Here is a 5,709-nt window from a genome sequence, read left to right on the forward strand (position 1 = left end):
TAAAAATTAGACAAGGAATAGAAATTCTTAAGTATTGATAGATTACTATTTTATTTGTGTTTTAGTTTTAGAATTATTATTTTATTTGTGTTTTAGTATCCTATGTTTGTTGTTTATTTTGTGTTGTGTTTTAACAGGGAAACCACTTTTCTCACTGGGGTTTCCCTGTATAAATAAATAAAATGAATGAAAATATGCAGACTCCTGTAGCTAACTGGATTGGTTTGATCTTGAATGAAATTTCATGAATAAACATAGCTGTGATGTTTATCTGATCTTCTATTGTTTTCTTTCATAAACAATAAGAATAATTTAATTACCGGTAACTTCCATGACCAGGGTGTTTTTTGATGAATTTCTGGAACAGGGACAAGAGCTTCTTCATTCTGAGGATTTCCTGATTTTCAATCAGTCGTGTCCGGATGACAGTGTCACAGAATGCTGTATATGCATCGCCGTACTCCCAGACTTTAGGTCACCTGTATAAAGCAAGGAAATGCAGTGATTGGTCAGTGATTGAAATGTACTAGCTCACTACAAACAGAAATTTGCTTTGATTCAAACGTCTTTAAAATTATCGTGTAGTCATTACAATAATTTTCAATTAAATTATGAATTTATCTAAATATATGGAAATATATATATTTTATTTGATTACCAAAATGTAACCTTTCATCACTTGTCTTCTTTGTCAGAAAGCTTGTGTATTCTTTGTAACACCTCTTGTGATAGAGGTGCCTTCAATGGCAACACAATCTTTACCTCTGGTACACATCAGGATGGATTCATCTGCTCTTGATTCAGCTGCTTTGACCAAACTTCCTAGTAAAGGAGAAGTCAAAGAATTTCAATCAAGGGTGAGCACAATCAGTAAACAATCGCAAAAGTTGTATTGCCTTTTTATTCAACTCATCATCATACAGTCTTACATACACTATATCTACACCTACATGTCATAAACTAGGCACATATTCCTATAGAGATCTGTTCTTTTCTTCTGTATCTATCTCTGGATCTTCCTGCGTTGCAGCAATGAAATGTCCCCATGTGGGACAATAAAGGATTATCTTATCTATGTATATTTTGGCCAACTTATTTCACTGTGATTAGTCCTATTTACCACGAGCAAGAGAAAACACACATGCAAGAATCAGTATATAATCTACTCACCAGCAGTTAAAGTTTCAGCTTGGACCAATTTATCTTTTCTTTGTCTTGTGAGCCTCTTTGATACAGCGATCAACCTTCTGCAAATGATGCAAACTGCAGGAAGTACATCGCTTGACTTTTTAGATGATTTTGTCTTTACATCTGTGGTAGATCTCAGTCGTTTGGGAGAAGGTGGCTTAGTTGATGTGGTAGATTCACCTTCTCACCCTCGCCATGCTGCCCACAGACCGACTGTTTTGCTTTTCTATAGCATGTAGGGTGAAACGTCTATAGCATGTAGGGTGAAACGTCTATAGCATGTAGGGTGAAAAGTCTATAGCATGTAGGGTGAAACGTCTATAGCATGTAGGGTGAAAAGTCTATAGCATGTAGGGTGAAACGTCTATAGCATGTAGGGTGAAACGTCTATAGCATGTAGGGTGAAACGTCTATAGCATGTAGGGTGAAAAGTCTATAGCATGTAGGATGAAACGTCTATAGCATGTAGGGTGAAACGTCTATAGCATGTAGGGTGAAACGTCTATAGCATGTAGGGTGAAACGTCTATAGCATGTAGGGTGAAACGTCTATAGATGCGGTGTGCGGACACATGATGCGGTGTGCGGACACATGATGCGGTGCGCGGACACATGATGCGGTGCGCGGACACATGATGCGGTGTGCGGACACATGATGCGGTGTGCGGTGTGCGGACACATGATGCGGTGCGCGGACACATGATGCGGTGCGCGGACACATGATGCGGTGCGCGGACACATGATGCGGTGCGCGGACACATGATGCGGTGCACGGACACATGATGCGGTGCGCGGACACATGATGCGGTGCGCGGACACATGATGCGGTGTGCGGACACATGATGCGGTGTGCGGACACATGATGCGGTGTGCGGACACATGATGCGGTGTGCGGACACATGATGCGGTGTGCGGACACATGATGCGGTGTGCGGACACATGATGCGGTGCGCGGACACATGATGCGGTGTGCGGACACATGATGCGGTGCGCGGACACATGATGCGGTGCGCGGACACATGATGCGGTGTGCGGACACATGATGCGGTGCGCGGACACATGATGCGGTGCGCGGACACATGATGCGGTGTGCGGACACATGATGCGGTGTGCGGACACATGATGCGGTGCGCGGACACATGATGCGGTGCGCGGACACATGATGCGGTGTGCGGACACATGATGCGGTGCGCGGACACATGATGCGGTGCGCGGACACATGATGCGGTGCGCGGACACATGATGCGGTGCGCGGACACATGATGCGGTGCGCGGACACATGATGCGGTGTGCGGACACATGATGCGGTGTGCGGACACATGATGCGGTGCGCGGACACATGATGCGGTGTGCGGACACATGATGCGGTGTGCGGACACATGATGCGGTGCGCGGACACATGATGCGGTGTGCGGACACATGATGCGGTGTGCGGACACATGATGCGGTGTGCGGACACATGATGCGGTGTGCGGACACATGATGCGGTGCGCGGACACATGATGCGGTGCGCGGACACATGATGCGGTGCGCGGACACATGATGCGGTGTGCGGACACATGATGCGGTGTGCGGACACATGATGCAGTTATTACATTCAGGCACTCAGGCCTCGTATGCCAGACATCTCAAGATTGCTCCAACATGCATGACTCATTCAAAATACAACTCTGAGAAAACTAATGTTTTGTTTTTAACCATGTTATAACTTTGTCCATTCACAAAATCATACCTGGAGTTTAATACATTTAATTTAGGTTTGTGTCAATAATCCTGTTTACGAGGTCCTTACGAGGTTCTAAATTTTCCGGAAATGTGACGACAAAGGTAGAAATCCGGAGGTCTCATGCACTGTTTAGACTTGTTCATTTCTGCCCTCAAATTGCATTGATTAAAACTTGGTGCGTGTATTAACAAGTTGGGGGTAGGTGGTTTATGGTTGGATTTTGTTTGGTTTTTCCCATGCTAATCCCCTCTGCTGCCAGTAGATGTGTATTAGCACCAAATCCTGATAAGGGAACGCCTAGAAATGCATTATTATTAAGGTAAGTGAGTTTGAAAACCACTGGCATAAAGGATAGACAATAATTTATGACTCACCTCTCAACCCAATGATATAAATGCACTTTCTCTCCTGTCCTTCTTGCCCTTTTGGCAATGTCTCAAACTTCCTCCACGTCATACCACAGCAGTGAAACCATCAGCCTCCTCAGCCTCTCCATGTGCACTTGTCATCTTAAAGATTCCACTAAACGGAATAGTTTTACCTATTTTACTGGAGCCTTGTGGTTCGAGTCAGAATTGTAAATTAATCCAATCTCAAAATGTTTCAAAATAAATCACTCCAAGATTCAAAAGACTTTTTGAATGACAGGGCATTGACCCGGCAGACACTTTCTGTCTTCCATTTAACTCTCCGAAGTTTTGATACATTAATAACAGCAAACAATTCACAAGTCTTTTAATGTAGCTGCCAACGATGACAAATGGAGTCATTTACCTCCAGTTCCAAATTGATGGCACAAACTCTGGATGAATATAAACAAAGCCTGGAGCAGGTTTTGAAGCCTTCCGCATAGTATTAGATCACCTTACATGATGCTAAAATATTTGTCAAAGAAAATTAAATTATATACTGTTAATTGATGAACAAGATGCCACCAAATATACAAAAGTGCATCCACCACTGTACTTGCTTTGTAACGGAGACACAGGCCTGTTTGGGACTGAAAAACACTCCACCTCATGTGAGCAACAGCAGGGCCTTGTTAGAAAGCATACCACTGTTGTGTTTGCAAATTAGCATATGCTAATAAACGTAATAAACATTTCTAAATCTAACGTAATGCTGGACAATAATGGACCCTAACCAAACACCACAATATGAGTTAGTGAAGCTCAGAAAGGGGAGCTGGAAGTTCCATATTGACTACATTTTAATTGATTTAATTAAAATGAATGGGACAAAACATTAATATCAGTGCCAGGTGCATAGCTGGTCTATGCAGCTGTCCTGGAAGGATCTTTTGGCCTTAGCTAGAACACGTTTTGCTGTCAGAGATACTGACATGCAATATTCACGTTTACATGCATTCATAATTTGCGACAAATTTATTTTTTGCTTTGTTTTAGAATAGTGAAGTCATCCATCCATTTTATGCCGCTAGTTCCCTTTCAGGGTCGCGGGTGACTGGAGCCTATCCCAGTGACTTTGGTCCTTAGGCGGGGTACACCCTGGACAGTGGCCAACTTGTCGCAGGGTTAACACAGAGACATAGACATTACAGACATTCACTCTCACATTCATTCACTAGGACCAATTTAGAGTCATCAATTTTACCTAACACATGCATGTCTTTGGACGGTGGGAGGAGCCGGGGAAACCGGAGAGAACCCACGGTAACACGGGGAGGCAGGCTTTTAGCTTTTATCATTGTTGATTCATTTCTCCCTGTGGCCCTCAGAGGCAACTGTTGTTGTGATTTTGGGCCTTACAAAAATAAATTGATTTGATTTGATTTGATTTTAGCTAGAGGCCCGTCTTCCCGTATTTTGGACAGGGTATTTTCGAGTGCAAGGACGGGGTCATTTTCATTAATATTTTTTAGAAGAGGGAATATTATCATTAAATCGGGCCGGGAAGCGTTTGACGATAGTCCTCCACGGTCCGCGCCATGACAGTTTACTGTTTACAAGTGAAAATTTGCATGCTGCGCGCTGATTGGTCGACAAAATGTGTGTGCTTGGCTCTGATTGGCTGCCGAGCCCTGGTCCGTAGTATTCCGAAGCTACGCGTTTCCCGAAGCGCCACGTTCTTTCGTGCACTTTGACAGAATTTCATCGAAACCTCATTAAATTGACGAAGATCGCTGAAACTAGGCAAGACGCCCTGGATTTGCACATGGTTATTTTTATCTGTCAATTGACGTCCCAAATGTTTATTTGGCACCTGTTCACCAGATCACCGTCCGTGCGAGCGCCGTAGTGTAACTTTTCTGCTCGTGCCGTCCACGGCGACAATATGACACTCCGCCACAATAGGAGCGGCGGTTAACGGCGCACGGGATAACGGCGCACGGCATAACGTCAGACGGCGCTAAAAGCGCTGCTTTATTTAGTAAAAGCGTTGTAAAATACGGTGCAATACGCCCCTCCTAAGTGGCGGAGTGTGATTAGAATGGCCTTCCGTATTCTGTCCGTGCATTTTCCAAAGGTGCGCGCAAATGTTTTAAGTTCTATAATGGACAAATAGACAACAATAGACGGGGTGTTTTTAAACCCTATCTAAAGCCTGCGGGGAGAACATGCAGACTCCACCCAGAGAGATCATGTGATGTTGGTCTGGTCCGGGAATTGAACCCTTGATAGTGAAGTCAATAGCAAATAATTTTAAATGTACGTTGAAAATATTGTTGGAATTATGCATAATTCAGGTAAAATACATATTTAGGTTATGCATTAGATATAGTTTAAGATGCACTATGTAACTTACAGTATGTAGGGTTAGGCCCGTGCATTTATT

The 5,709-nt window shown here is 43.7% G+C and overlaps 1 long non-coding RNA gene across 1 annotated transcript; it reads right to left on the reverse strand.

The window, feature by feature from the left end:
* Window positions 1-326: 326 nt before the first annotated feature.
* LOC140357595 (uncharacterized) lies at window positions 327-1,422 on the reverse strand. The gene is made up of 3 exons (XR_011926645.1): window positions 1,171-1,422; window positions 670-822; window positions 327-479 (listed from the first exon to the last, which is right to left on the reverse strand). It is a non-coding gene; the product is annotated as an uncharacterized lncRNA (long non-coding RNA).
* Between the last annotated feature and the right edge of the window lie 4,287 nt (window positions 1,423-5,709).

Source organism: Eucyclogobius newberryi, unplaced genomic scaffold (assembly GCF_026437365.1).
Source record: "Eucyclogobius newberryi isolate DKJ021-1_F unplaced genomic scaffold, fEucNew1.0.hap1 SCAF_13, whole genome shotgun sequence".
NCBI classification, from domain to species: domain Eukaryota; kingdom Metazoa; phylum Chordata; class Actinopteri; order Gobiiformes; family Gobiidae; genus Eucyclogobius; species Eucyclogobius newberryi.